The 15,096-nt window shown below is 48.4% G+C and overlaps 1 protein-coding gene across 6 annotated transcripts in view; it reads right to left on the reverse strand.

The window, feature by feature from the left end:
• The window catches only part of MGAT5 (alpha-1,6-mannosylglycoprotein 6-beta-N-acetylglucosaminyltransferase), a 397,375-nt gene extending 382,794 nt beyond the window's left edge, over positions 1 to 14,581 (reverse strand). For all 6 annotated transcript variants that reach the window (XM_070799867.1, XM_070799869.1, XM_019973660.2 and 3 more), the window contains exon 1: positions 14,200 to 14,581. The gene's annotated coding sequence lies outside the window, so the exon portion shown is untranslated. The remainder of the gene's footprint in view (positions 1 to 14,199) is intronic.
• Between the last annotated feature and the right edge of the window lie 515 nt (positions 14,582 to 15,096).

Here is a 15,096-nt window from a genome sequence, read left to right on the forward strand (position 1 = left end):
ATTGCTGCTTTAATGGCCAAAAAATGAAGCGGGAACCTAGTTCAGAAGTCAATTTAACCCAACTTGGCCAGAGACATCGAATATATAGGAAGGTGGAGGTAAAAGGATTTGAAAAGGGTGGGAGAAACATTCATGAGTTATCTGAGAACAGGGGTGTGGTTTAGACTTGGAGCTGTGCCAACTTGCTCCTTGAAAGAAAAGCTATAACCAACCTAGACAGCATATTAAAAAGCAGAGACATTACTTTGCCAGCAAAGGTCCATATAGTCAAAGCTATGGTTCTTCCAGCAGTCATGAATGGATGTGAAAGTTGAGAGTTGAAGAACTGATGCTTTTGAACTGTGGTGTTGGAGAAAACTCTTGAGAGTCCCTTGGACTGCAAGAAGATCAAACCAGTCAATCCTAAAGGAAATCAGTCAAATATTCATTGGAAGGACTGATGCTAAAGTTGAAGTTCCAATACTTTGGCCAACTTATGCCAAGAACTGACTCACTGGAAAAGACCCTGATGCTGGGGAAGATTGAAGGCAGGAGGAGAAGGGGACAGCAGAGGATAAGATGGTTGGATGGCATCACCGACTCAATGGGCATGAGTTTGAGCAAGTGTCGGGAGATGGTGATGGACAGGAAGGCCTGGTGTGCTGCAGTCCATGGGGTGGTAAAGAGTCAGACATGACTAAGAAACTGAGCAACAACAAATTTCTCAGTAAAAAAAATATATATGTATTTTTTTTTTTCCAAAGTCTTTTCAATTCCAGAAGTCCATGATTTGATGTCTCTAAATTTTATTATGCTCAAAAATAATACTAATTCAGAAATGTGACAGTAAGGACTAGGTGCCACAAAGGGGTTCTGAAAGAACCCAAGGTGACTGTTTTCCAACCTTTTCCCGCTAATGGACTCCATTATATCACAAAAAGAGGCACTGCTGGAGTCTAATGAATAAATAACTAGCACTTGAATAGAATTTGTGTCCATTTTAAAATTCCAGCTACTTTCCACAAGAAAGCCTCATTTAAATTAGAAAGAAGGGGAGCATGCTTATAATGAAACATTTTCAAAACCCTTTAAAAGTTTCCTATATAAGTCAATCAGGTATAACATTAAATATTAATAGCAAAAACTTAATTGTTGAATCTAAGTGAATAAACCAGAGAGCTTGCGTGTGACACAGGAAAAGCGTTAGTTTTCACATCTGCTGGATTTGTTTAGTGTAACTTCCAGATGCATTATGGGGACAGCTAATGGCCCCTTAAACAGTGTGTCTTCTAAATGGAGGATCACAGGTCAGCCATGGGTTACGGAACCAATTCGGAACAGGGGGTCAGAAAACTTTGCCTTCAAGAGCCGAAGTGTAATGATACCTTGGGCTCTGCAGGCCAGATAACCTCTGTTACAACTTCTTGACTCTGTCACTGCAGCTTGAAAGCAGCCATAAACAAATCATGAACAAAGGGGATTGGCTGTGTTCCAACCAGACCTTATTTACAAAATGGGCTGCAGGCCATGGTGCTGACTCCTGACCAGCATTTTTTAAACAAATAAAATATAGCAGAATATATTAGAGGCCATGAGGAGAGAGGATAGGTACTGTCTCATGAAACTTTTCTTGCTGCAACACATTTCAAACTGTAGTGTTGAAGAAGCTTCTTGACAGTCCCTTGGAAGGCAAGGAGATGAAACCAATCAATCCTAAAGGAAATCAGTCCTGAATATTCATTGGAAGGACTGATGCTGAAGCTGAAGCTCCAGTATTTTGGCCATGTGATGTGAAGAGCCAACTAATTGTAAAAGACCCCGATGCTGGGGAAGACTGAAGGCAATAGAAGAAGGGGGTGGCAGAGGATGAGATGGTTGGATGACATCACTGATTCAATGGACACCAGTTTGAGCAAACTCTGGGAGCTAGTGAAGGACAGGGAAGCCTGGTGTGCTCTAGTTCATGGGGTCGCAAAGAGTCGGACACTACCTAGCAACTGAACAACATACACATCTGTATATGTGAGCTTTTAGTAAATACGTATTTCTTACTGTAGGCTGAGGGTCAAAAGCCACCATATTAGAAACGATAAAAAGAATCTGAAAAGAAAAACACAAGTTTGCTTCTGACTGAAACTGGTAAGAGATTAAAGACTTTCATGTTCCCCCGTTCCCCCAAAAAAAGTAAAGAAAAAAGGGTAGAAATAATGGGCAAGTTCTTGAGTCTAACATATAATCTTAAAAATATTTTTTAAATGTATCAAAATTTTGAAAAAAGAATATGAATTAGTTACAAGTAGTCCAAAATGGTCTTCAAAAGGACATTAAAATCACTACTTATGCTCTGCAAACATCTGATATAAACTATATATCAGTTAGCAAGAGCTGCATAACACACTTCCCCAGAACTCTGTGGCTTAAAATAATCATCAACGCTTTCTGCAACTCTACACGTCAGCTAGCTGGTTCTGATGACCTAGGACAGATCTTGGCAAGATAAGCTCTGGAGACTTTGAGCATCTGGTCATTCACTTGGGAGCCAGCTAGTCCAGAAAGGCCTCAACTGAAACAATTTGGCTCATTCCCCTGCATCTCTCAGTCCCTCCCTTAGACTAGCCCGGGCACACTTTCCTGGGGGTGGCAGGGATCTGAGTGAGCACGCCTAGCTGTGCAAAAGGCAATAGAAATGCGTAGGCTCTTAAACTCTGTTTATGTGGCATCAGCTAACATCCCAGGGGCCAAAGTAGTCATGAGGCCAGTAGTAGGGGAGAGGGATGGGGACTATAAGTTACAAGGCAAAGAGTGTGGACACAAAGAAGGAGGCCACTAATCGGGGCCGTTAGAGCAATCACTCTGCTGCAGACATTATTACTGTTTGTCACCACCTTGGCAGAAACAGAGAGATTTTACATTATTTTAGTTTTCCCATTATCATTTCTCATTCTGGTTTTCCATTATCACTCCTAAGGCAGGAAGGCAGAGTGAAAAGAACACAGGCTTTGGAATCAATGAGATCCACTTTCTCAGCCTGGCTCTGCCACTTTTGGCTACCTGACCCTGGGCAAGTCTCCTTTGCACCTCAGTTTCCTCATCACAGCAACTTCTAACATAATATGAGCTGGAACACAGAACATGTGTAGGTCAGTGTCTGGTTATCTCAGAACTCAAAACTTAGACACTGTGTGTTTGCGAATAGCTAAGTATATTCAAAAAGATGAGGAATAAGGAGATAGGCAAATTTTCTGGGGAGTAAAGTTTCTTAACAGAAAAGAACAGTTCCTTTACATAATAACTAAAAAGTCATTTCTTTACAAAGAGTTTTGGGGACTGTGGCAGGCAGGAATATGGCCCCAAGGATGTTCACATGCTAAACCCTGGAGCCTGTGAATATGCTATTAACAGGAGAGGTATGATGAAGTTAAGGACCTTCAAATGAGATTATCTGGGATTATCTGGGTGGGCCCAATCTAATCATATAGATCCTTGCTGCTGCTGCTAAATCGCTTCAGTCTGTCTGACTGTGTGACCCCATAGACGGCAGCCCATTAGGCTCCTCTGTCCCTGGGATTCTCCAGGAAAGAACACTGGAGTGGGTTGCCATTTCCTTTCCAATGTATGAAAGTGAAAAGTGAAAGTGAAGTCACTCAGTGGTGCCTGACTCTTAGTGACCCCATGGACTGCAGCCCACCAGGCTCCTCCGTCCATGGGATTTTCCAGGCAAGAGTACTGGAGTGGGGTGCCATTGCAGTCAAGGAATCTTTCCAAGCTGTGGTCCCAGTTTGATGGCAGAGTGACAAGGAGTCAGCCCAACACTGCTGGTTTTGATGCTGGAGGAACGAGGCACGAGCCTGTGAATGTGAGTGGCTGCTAGAAGCTAAATGAGGCAAGGAAAAGGATTCTCCCCTACAGCTTCCAGGAGTGCACACCTTGGTTTTAACCGGTGAGACCCCTGTTGACCTCTGACCCACAGCATAATAAATCAATAGTTTATGTTGCTTTAAGCCATCAAGTCTGTGGTTATTTGTTATAGCAGTGACAGAAAGATGATGTAATCTTGTCATCTTCATAGAGAGGCTGACAGTGAGGAAATAGGAAAGTCCCTCAGAGCCCCTGAACCAGGAAAAAGAAACTATGGAATCCAGAAAGCACTAACCAAGCATGGCATAAAAAAGGAAAGCTGCATCTGATTCTGGTTATCAGGGCAATTAAAGAAAAGGCAGTATGACAGAATAAGCAACTCATTATCAGGGAAAACACGTTATTGCAGTCTACAAGGAAGTACAATAAAATCATTACTTATCCACACTATCTCCAAAGATCCCTGGTTATAACTGACAAGCATGTACTAGGAGAAAAAACGTATTTTAAAAATACTTCCACAGAAACTTCCTAAAGGTTTCATTTAACTGAGGGCTGTTTCAGAGATGCAGTTCCAACTCTGATCACATTCATTTCTGTTTGTAGATAATATGACGATAAGGTAACAAGCCGTAGTGGTGTGTGGACATGAACACACACACACAGTCACAATTTATGAGACTTCATGAGCCCACAAATAATGCTCATAAAGAGGGAGAAAAATGTGTACACCCAAATGTACATGATGGATTTAAATGATGGATTTAAAAAACAGAACTCCAAGCCACAGCCAAAGAGGAACTCAAAATCAGAGACTTTTTGGAACTTCCCTGGCAGTCCGGTGATTAAGTCTTCCTGCTTCCATTGCAGGGAGCAAGAGCTCAATCCCCAGTTAAGGAACCAAGATTCTCATGTGGTGCTGGCATGCGAAAAAAAAAAAAGGAACACACTTAAGAATACCCTTGATAGATTAAACAGTCTACAGCAGATGAGTATGCTGGGCTCAGCCAACAAGTCAGACTAGTAGAATCCCACAGATGCAGGAGACACTAAAAGATGCCTCACATAACAGATGAGAAACCAGAGTCACAGAGCAGTGAGGTGACCTGCCCGAGGACAGCTGGCTAACTGCACAGAGACCTGCGCTGCCTGAGCAGCAGCTTACCTGTGCTGCCCAGCTGATCACATGACTGTGGGGTCACGCCCTCTGCGAGGCAATGCGGCGTCATGCCTATAGAGCCTGGCTCCTTGCTTAGAAACCCTTGGGGCCAGATGCAATTTTTTAACCAACCTGGGGTGGGGGAGGAGGATGGTGGCGGGAAACTCTCCCTTTCTGGCGCTCCCATCAGAATAGGAAATAAGGAATGGTGGACATATAGAAGAAAGTTGATAATATTTGCCCAAGAAAATTACACTGTCCTGTATTTATCTAGTACAGTGAAAAAGTACCCACATGAAAGTGAAAGTGTTAGTCCCTCAGTCATGTCTGACTCTTTTCGAGTCTGTGGACTGTAGCCCACCAGGCTCCTCTGTCCATGGGATTTCCCAGGCAGGAATACTAGAGTGGTTTGCCATTTGCTTTTCCAGGGGATCTTCCCAACCCAGGGATTGAACTTGGGTCTCCTGCACTGCAGGCAGATTCTTTAACCATCTGAGCCACCAAGGAGGCCCAACATAATGTTGCCTTTAAATCTAGCAAGCACAGCAGTTAGACATGATAGAAGGGGAGGAGGGAGAAACTGACCATCCTTAGCCCCTGGAGCTGAAAATTCTGTTAAGGAAGGTAGGCCATTCTGATGGACAGAGGGGCTGGAAGCTAGGCTTGCAAAGATCTCAATTAAGACCGAGGATTCCTCAGTCCATGGGGTTGCAAAAGAGTTGGACACAACTCAGAGACTACACAACAACAACTCCTCATATGATGAACATTACTGGGGAGGGAGATGGAGAAAAATTCTAGGAGATGGGGTGAGAGAAGTATAGCGAACACAAGTACTAAGGGAAAAAAAAGAAGGAAAACAAAAAGATTGTATTTAGCAAGAGGTATAAACAGTGCTTTCCTAAACGAGATGCGTGAAAGAAAGAACTGGTCATTGAGAACATTTCTCATTGGAATGTGCTGAGTTGCTCAGTCGTTTCCGACTCTTTGCAACCCCATGGACTGTAGCCCTCCAGGCTCCTCTGTCCATGAGCATTCTCCAGGCAAGAATACTGGAGCGAGTAGCCTATCCCTTCTCCAGGGGATCTTCCCAACCCAGGAGTCGAACCAGGGTCTCCTGCACTGCAGACGGATTCTTTACCAGCTGAGCTACCAGGGAAACTCATTAGAATAAATACTAGTATATGAAAAAATTAAAGTTGAAAATAACAGATGGCCAAAGGAAAAAGGAAAAGCAGCTTCAAGGAGATTGTCGTCAAAGTCTCTATTCTTTCAACATAGTTATTTCATAGGGAAGCAATAATGAAGGTACGTAAACAGACTCTGGCCCAGCTTGTGGCAGTATCAACACTTAGCCGCTTTCTTGAGGGTGCTGTGCTGGGTCTCGAGGGTGCTGTGCTGGGGAACCAGAGAACTCCAGGAGTCTGGTCATCTTCTGCTCTTTGAATCTCAACTTCCCAAGAGGGGAAAAATAGCTTCACTAGGGGAAGCAGGTTATTTTTAGGCTGAGAAGGACCACAACCTTTTATTCTAAACATACAAAAACACATATCCCAAAAGACAGTGAGGGTAGAGGGCTAGATCTTCTTAGGTAAACAGTTCAACTGTCTACTAAAGAGTGTGCCAGCAAAAGCAAAAACAACTTGAGCTTCTCCTCAATCTCCTTTTGTTCAATACCGCTGTTTTATTTCTTTATTCTACACCTCCTTTGCCACATGTGTAGGATTATACGCCGGAGAAGGCAACGGCACCCCACTCCAGTACTCTTGCCTGGAAAATCCCATGGGCAGAGGAGCCTGGTAGGCTGCAGTCCATGGGTTCGCTAAGAGTCGGACTCGACTAAGTGACTTCACTTTCACGCATTGGAGAAGGAAATGGCAACCCACTCTAGTACTCTTGCCTGGAGAGTCCCAGGGATGGGAGAGCCTGGTGGGTTGCTGTCTATGGGGTCGCACAGAGTCGGACATGACTGAAGCGACTTAGCAGCAGCAATAGCAGCAGCAGCAAGATTATACGAAATTTGAGGACTGAACGGAACACTTGAGTTTGTTCAATCCCCACTTAGTCTCTAATGTAAAAATTAAAGCCCAAAGCAGTCGCATGGGCTGAATGAATGTGTTCTTCATTTGCATATTTGTTTTAACTGAATTTAACTCTTCTGTGTGGGCCCTGCCCAGGCCTAGACTTTAAACTCAATGAACAGCTGCTGCTACTGCCGCTGCTAAGTCGCTTCAGTCGTGTCTGACTCTGTGCGACCCCATAGCCGGCAGCCCACCAGGCTCCCCCGTCCCTGGGATTCTCCAGGCAAGAACACTGGAGTGGGTTGCCATTTCCTTCTCCAATGCATGAAAGTGAAAAGTGAAAGTGAAAAGTGAAAGTGAAGTCGCTCAGTCGTGTCTGACTCTCAGCAACCCCATGGACTGCAGCTCACCAGGCTCCTCCGTCCATGAGATTTTCCAGGCAAGAGTACTGGAGTGGGGTGCCATTGCCTTCTCTGCCATGAACAGCTGGGACTATTTATTAACCACAAAAGTTCAGAATCAAGAACAGGTGAGAACAATGACGTGCCTAATGTGAGGCCAGTCAAATATAAGGAATAAAATGAAGAGAAACAGCACTCGATGGTACACTTGATGGAAAAATTCCACGAAATATGAAAAACTCTGTGGTCAAAGGAATATTTTGTGAGACTTCAGCTCTATCTAGGATCCCAGAGACACTGGGGAAACATCCTTACAGGCCTTTCATTGGAAATGTTGGGGCATAGCCCTGACTCATCTGCCAGATTACCTCTGGCCCACCCCATACCCCGAAAGGGTGGAAATCAACACCAAGCAGGGGACTTCCCTGGTGGTCCAGTGGTTAAGAATCCGCCTTCCAATGCAGGGGACGAGTGTTCGATCCCTGGTCCAGATACTAAGATCCCACATGCCACAGGGCAACTAGAGAAACCCACATGATACAAAGACCCAGCACAGCCAAAAAAAAAAAAAACAACAAAAAACCACAGCCAGGAGCCCTAAGACACAGAGACAGAGAATGAATATTTAAGAATAAAATGTAAAAGCCTTCCCAGACTATATCCCTAAGATGTGAAACTTATAAGGTGACATAAGCAAGGGAACACCTCATATAAAGGCTCTTAAGTTGCTCAGATTCTTCTATTTGGGTATGCACAAAAGACAGGGCCACACGCACCTGCTCCCCACCAGACTGCAGGGTGAGACTGGATGTGAGCACACAGGGTGCTGGGAGTGGGAGGGACAGATGTCAAATAACCATCACATTCTCTTCCTGCGTCATGACTATAAACAAAGCAGGCACACATCTGCTTTTATCACTGTTGTTATCACTGTTCCTAAGAGACCAAGGTCCGGCTTTGCCACTGTCATCAAGCAGGGAGACTTCAAGCAGGTCCTTCTGCTCCTCTACACCTCCAGGACTGCAGCTAGAAAGAGAAGGGGTCCCGGGGGATCTCCTTGAGGTCCCTTCCAACCCAAGTGACTAAGACTCTTCTTGGCCTTGTTGGAAAGAAGGAGCTGGCCAGTACAAGGTGAGCTTGCTAGCCTAAAACTAAGCCAATGTGGACCCTGGACCTAGACCACCCAGGTTCAAATCCTCAGCCAGCTGCTTGCATGACCTTGGCCAGCTTTCATAACCTCCCAAATACCTCAGTCTTCCTACTGTATAAACTGGGAATAACAATAGTCTCCATCTCAGTGTTGTAGCCAGGAGCAAACAAGATACAAATGAAGCCTTTGCCATCACATCAGGTATAGAAGATACATTTTTCATCTCCATCTCTCCAAGTTTCTTGCCCACCTGTTCTGGACATTTTTCCACCCAGATATACAATCACTGCAGATGGTGACTGCAGCCATGAAATTAAAAGACGCTTACCTCTTGGAAGAAAAGTTATGACCAACCTAGACAGCATATTAAAAAGCAGAGACGTTACTTTGCCAACAAAGGTCCGCCTAGTCAAAGCTATGGTTTTTCCAGTAGTCATGTATGGATGTAAGAGTTGGACTATTAAAGAAAGCGGAGAGCCAAGGAATTGATGCTTTTGAACTGTGGTGTTGGAGAAGACTCTTGAGAGTCCCTTGGAATGCAAGGAGATCCAACCAGTCCATCCTAAAGGAAATCAGTTCTAAATATTCATTGGAAGAACTGATGCTGAAGCTGAAACTCCAATACTTTGGCCACTTGATCTGAAGAACTAACTCATTTGAAAAGACCCTGATGCTGGGAACGACTGAAGGCAGGAGGAGAAGGGGATGACAGAGGATGAAATGGTTGGATGGCATCACCAACTCGATGGACATGAGTTTGAGTAAATTCCGGGGGCTGGCGATGGACAGGGAGGCCTGGCATGCTGCAGTCCATGGGGTCGCAAAGAGTCAGATATGACTGAGCGACGCAACTGAAGTATACAATCTTTGCTGATCACCAACAGAAAACACTCTCATGGGTGGACAGAGACATGAAAGAGATCCAAAACTATTATACTGGAAGACTGTTCCATGTGGGATATTATTTTTTTTAAAAAAAAGAAAAAGCATCTTACCAGCACACTAGGACTTAGCGCGCTGGGCTGAGAATGCAGCACTAGTGAGCGGAGCTTGAGCAGGACTGGGTGGGCGGGGCTTAGGCCGGATCAGTGGGCGGGGCTTAGGCAGGAGTCGAGGACAGTACACCTTACTTCAAGGACCAGCACCTACCCGCAACCCCAAGGGATGCAAAATCAGTGAGGCTGTTATTCTTCTACAGATAACCTTGAAGTGATGACATTTTTAAACAAACTAAATCAATTGCAAACAGCAGTACTTAACTCTTGCAGATAAGGAAGTATTTGGGTACATCTGGCTGCTGAGTTCATAGGCGACAAGGTGGGATCAATACTCCTTAGCCATCCTAGGCTGCTGCCCCAGCTGGGGCCAAGGTCCAGCAAGCATTAACACAGGCATGGCAGTGGTGGTGGGGGGTGGCGTTTAAAGGGAGAACTGCCCCCACAAGACCAGCCACAACAGCTTAACCCCCCTGCCTGTCCAGATATTTGAGGCTGGACAAAGGCCCTGACAGAAAGGCCCCTGTCCTGTTTCCAGAAGGGTAGGTGCTCAAACAAGAGAACTGTGGGATTCTGAAGAAAAAAAGATTCCTATGACCTTTCTCAGGCACACGTACAGCTTTCCAGATATGACAAAGTCAGGGAAGGATAGACTTAACTATGGTAATGAAAAAAATGAGGAAATGGCAACCCACTCCAGTGTTCTTGCCTAGGAAATCCCATGGATAGAGGAACATGGTGGGATACAGTCCATGGGGTTGCAGAGTCCAACATGACTGAGCGCACACACAAACAAAGTGGGCAAACACAGATCAAGTTCCAACTCTTCTAGCTGAGAACATTGTTACAGGACTAAGGCTCCTGGGACCCATCTTGGCAACTTTCCAAGGGCTATTAGTTTGCCTTAACACAGGGAAAGAGAAAGTCAGATGCATTAAAAGTGAGAAGATAATTTTGAAGGAGGACGTCTTCATACCCAGCACCAGCACCCACCAAACCCGGCTCAAAGTGGCTGCCTGATAAACACTCAGTGAAAACCCTCAGCTGGCACTGAGGTTTACAGCTATGCTCAGACTTTGAGTGTTGACTGTTTAGGGGCATGGCTTAGACTGGCAGCTTTAAGAAGATGGGGTTGGGGAGAACTTAACTCAATTTCAAACAGAAATCTTAAAGTTTAGCCATCTATTCAATATTGTGGAATAAACCATAATGGAAAAGAATATAGAAAAGAATGTATATATGTGTATGACTGAGTCATTTTGCTATACAGCAGAAATTGATACAACATTGTAAATCAACCATACTCTGATTTAAAGAAAAAAATTTTTTTTTAAGTTTAACCATCTTCCAGCCATTAAGAGTGACTCTATACTTCAAAGCAATTATGAACTTTAAAGGCAGCCTAGTAAAACGTGCCCTGGCGAGTACCAAATTTATTTCTCACGTAAGACTCTCAACTGTCACCCACCTGGCACTCTCTCAAAGGCATTACCTCTCTCTTTCTTAAAGTACCTAGATTCTGAAACACACGCATCTTCCTTCAGCCAAAACTATCTGTTAACAGTTCACCTGACACCAAAACCCTTCCCCCAAATTTGACATCCCCTCTAACAAACCCCCAGAGATCATGCCCCCCACAGCACCAACTTTTCCAAGACCTCCTGTGGTAACATCAGTGCAGAACACCACCCTCAACAGCCACTCCAACCTCCTACAGCTAGGAGGCCAAGACACACGAGGAGGAGAAAAGAAAGAATCCTCTCGGCTCTTTAGGCCTCTAGGGAAGGAGCAGAGCAACTACCTGCCTGGAGGACCAGAGTGCAAAAGGACAAGAACTTCCCAAACAAGGTCTTATTGATGAATGCTCCTGGCAAGTTTCCAGATAGCTCTGCAGGGGACAGTGGTCACCATCTGTCCCCTGCCAAAATCAACCTGAGAGTGACTCTGCAATGACTTAGAGCATTAAGTCTCTGCAATGACTTAAAGCCACAGGAGTATTAAGAGGCTCACTTCATACACAGGAATCAAAGGCACTCCCTGGGCTAGGATCATGGGGATTCTGGCGCTGCAATGCTTTTGGAGGCCAACTGGGCAAAGGCTGATTGGTGATGTTTAAACTGAGAAAACTCAACAGGAAGGGAGCAAATTTGAATTCCTGTGATTTCCTAAGGTCCCTTCCAGCCCCAAGCTGCTACCAGAGAACACTGCATATGCACATACATGTGTACATGCTTCTTTATAAAAATGCATGTACGGATGTGTGAATATATATATATGAGTACTAAAAGCACTTGAGATGTGCACACCTGAGGCAATTCAGAGACGCTTGAGCTGCTGGCACACAGATGCCACTAGCAGATCTGAGCACAGCCACCCAGCCCACCTGCCTGTCACTGCAGGCACCTTCAAACCAACCTGCAGCCGCTAGTGTAGGCTCGAACCCTGCAAAGTCCCAAACTGGTACAGTAAACTCCTTTCCCAGTGACTCCAGTCACAAGTATCCCAGACTCGAGAAGGTGGGCTGGAACCAAGGAGGGGATGAAAAAATGTAAAGACCAAACCTCTATCCAGAAACCCAGGTCTGCCATTCAGGGGTCCGGCAGAGCAGGGTCCTTCTTCTCCCCCCCCCCCCCCCCCCCCCCGCCCCGTCCCTAAAAGAGGCAAAAGGTCACCCTCTTCTGCCAATGCCATCACCTCTTCTCAGGGTCTCTCTACTTCAAGTTGACTACATGGATTTCGAGTTAGTAACTGAAGAAACTAAAAAGTCTAGAAAGCGGAGCTTTGCTGTAATCCTAACAGAGCTAACCAAATGTGAGGGTTTCCTATCTCAGCCCTGAACAATAAGAGCGAAAAGAATCTGTGCTGGAGGGGGGGGGGGGGGGGGGGGGGGGGGGGGGGTAGGGGGGCGAGGTAGGCGGGAGGAATAAAAGTTCATTTATTAAGAAACACCTGTTACGGTTTACCCGTCCGTGAAAAACATTTTGGTGATTTTCTCCAATCAAAATCGAAGAACTTCTAATCCGAGTTAAGGATCAGGATGTAGGTAGCTAAACTGGGGGACGGGTGGAGGGGGGAGGTGGGGGGCGGTGGGTGTGTCTCTCGAAATAAAAACCCACGGAGTCGCTCAGGTCCTGGCAATGAACGGAGGCGGGGCGCACCGGCTTCCCACCCGCCCCTCTTTAGAATGAGATTCCACCTCTAACACTCGGATCCCAGTTGTTTACAGGTGCAGTACTGTCATTCCCTGGGGAACCCCGCACAAACCTCAGCCTTCCCCTCCCCAACTTCACCGCCCCCAAAGTGCCCAGCCGTTCCTAACTGGGCCGTCAGGGCCGGGTGCAGAGGGAGGTGTCCGCCCTGGGCCGGGCCTGGCAGTCAGCGACAGGAGTACCGGGCCCCAGACCTCGACTCGGGCATCTCTGAAAACCCTCTGCATCGCCAGGTTACCTCAGCCCGCAAGCGCCCGGCACCCTGTCTGCGCTCCAAACGCCGCCGGACAATGCAAGCGCCACCTCTTTTCTCTTCCGCGCGGCAGCTACGAAACCACGGCTTTGTGTGTGACAGCAAGTGTGTGCGCGCGAACGTCCCCGGGCTCACACACCCCCTTCCATCCAGTCTGCTCACCGCGCCTGGTCCGCGCGCGCGGCGAGCGCATCCCGAGCGGGTCCTTACATCAGGCGGCCTCACCGCCATGCCTCTGGCCACCCGGCCTCGGACCTGGCCTCGGGAAGCTGGGGGCGACATTCACGCCCCCGTTCTCAGCCGCAGGGACGACCGATGGGAGCAACGCCGGGAGCCGGGCAAAGACGAGGAGGCGAAAGGACCACCGACGCGCGCCGCGCCCCCAAGTTTGGCAGCCGAGGGCCGGGAGGGGGCCGGGAGGGGGCCTGGGCGGCTCGCGACTAGGCAGGAAGTTCCCAAGGCCGCACTGAGCATGCTCTCGGGGATTGTGTGAGCGGGTGTGGGCTCTGCGCTCCCCGCAGCCTCTCCGGCCAGGCAGCCTCCAGAGCGCGCGGGCGGGATCCGCGGCTCGCGAAGGTCCCTTAAGGGTGGGGGGCACCCCCAGGCTTCCCTGGCCCCCTGAACCAGAGCACCCGCCCCCCACATCTCTCTTTCCCAGGGGCCAGGAGCCAGCCTTCCTTCTTTTACTCCCCAGCGGCCGGTGGCTGAGCCCGCCCTGCGCTCCCAGGTCCCGGGCACCCCAGCCCGGCCCACACCCTCAGCGTGACCCCACCAAGCTCCTCCGGGGTCCGAGCGCCCATCTACCATCCCTGGCTGCTCGCCTCCAGTCCGCGCAACTAAAGCCTTCTCCGGACAGTCCCTTGAAAAGCCCACAACCCCCACTTCCCAAGGGCCATGGAGCTCTGCAGTCTCCCCTGGGAAGCGGTTGCCCCGGGCAGGTGGGCGCCTCAAGGCGTATCCCCGGCCGCACTCCCGGGTCTCTCAACCCGGCCAGGGCACCCAGGCAGGCGGCCGGGTAGCGGAGGGCGGAAGACCCCAGACGGGCAACCCACGGTGCAGACTCTTCCCCCACCCCCGCGCCCAGCTCCCCGCGCCCTCAGCGGTCCCTTCTACGTTCATCTCCCCGCGGAGATGGAGAGCTTCGACGCGATCGCCCCGACCCACTGGCTCTCACCTCCTTGTTTGAGCGGTAGCAGCAGCCGGGAGTGCCTGCCAGCCGCTGTCTCCAGGGGAGCCCAAGGCGCGGCGGGGCACGGGGTCGCGGCGCCCCGAGCCTGCGGCGCGGCTACCTGGGCTGGATCGCGCCCGGGGCCGCCGCGGCAGCCGCAGGGCCGCCGCTGAGCGGGCCGCGGCAGGGACAGTCTGCAAACTCTCAGCCCTGGCGGGGCCGCGCACGGCGCGTCCACAGTCGGCCTGGACACTGCAGAGACGTTCCTCCAGGGCTCAGCCGACCAGGGCGCGGGGTCTGTCTGCAATTTCTTCCTTCCCTCCCTTACGGACCCCTCCAACTTCCTTCCAGCTTCTGAGCTCGCAGCTCTCTAAGGCAGGGATTCCGGCCAGGGACGTTCGGCAAACTCCCCGCCCTCCCCGCGGAGCGCTCAGCCAATTCGGAACGCCCCAGCTCTCAGGGGCCGTCTGCAAACTCCCAACCGTATCGGAGAGGACTTCTACCAACCCTTCAATTCCGCAGCCCAAAGGGAAAAGGGAGCAAGGGAGACACTTTGCGGCCACAAATAATAATCTAGCAAGGTCAGGGGCAAGTATGCACATACTGATGTGACAGTGCATCCTCCAGAGAGGTGCAGTCCAGGCCACTCAGGACCAGGGACCTTCCTCCAGCAGTGAAACCCAGTGGGGGAAGATTAGGGACTCAACCATCTATAGGTACAGGCTGCTTGAATCAATGCCTTGAGTCTCAATTTCCAACTTTGGGGAACGGGTTACATGAAGCAGTATAAATTTCAGCCTGGTTTTTGTGACCTTGAGCAGGCCACTTAACCATCTGAATTCAATTTCTTTATCTACGAACATAATAAATGGCGTTTCTTGAGGTTATTTTGAAGATGAAATA

The sequence above is a fragment of the Bos indicus genome, chromosome 2, assembly GCF_029378745.1.
Source record: "Bos indicus isolate NIAB-ARS_2022 breed Sahiwal x Tharparkar chromosome 2, NIAB-ARS_B.indTharparkar_mat_pri_1.0, whole genome shotgun sequence".
Lineage (NCBI taxonomy): Eukaryota > Metazoa > Chordata > Mammalia > Artiodactyla > Bovidae > Bos > Bos indicus.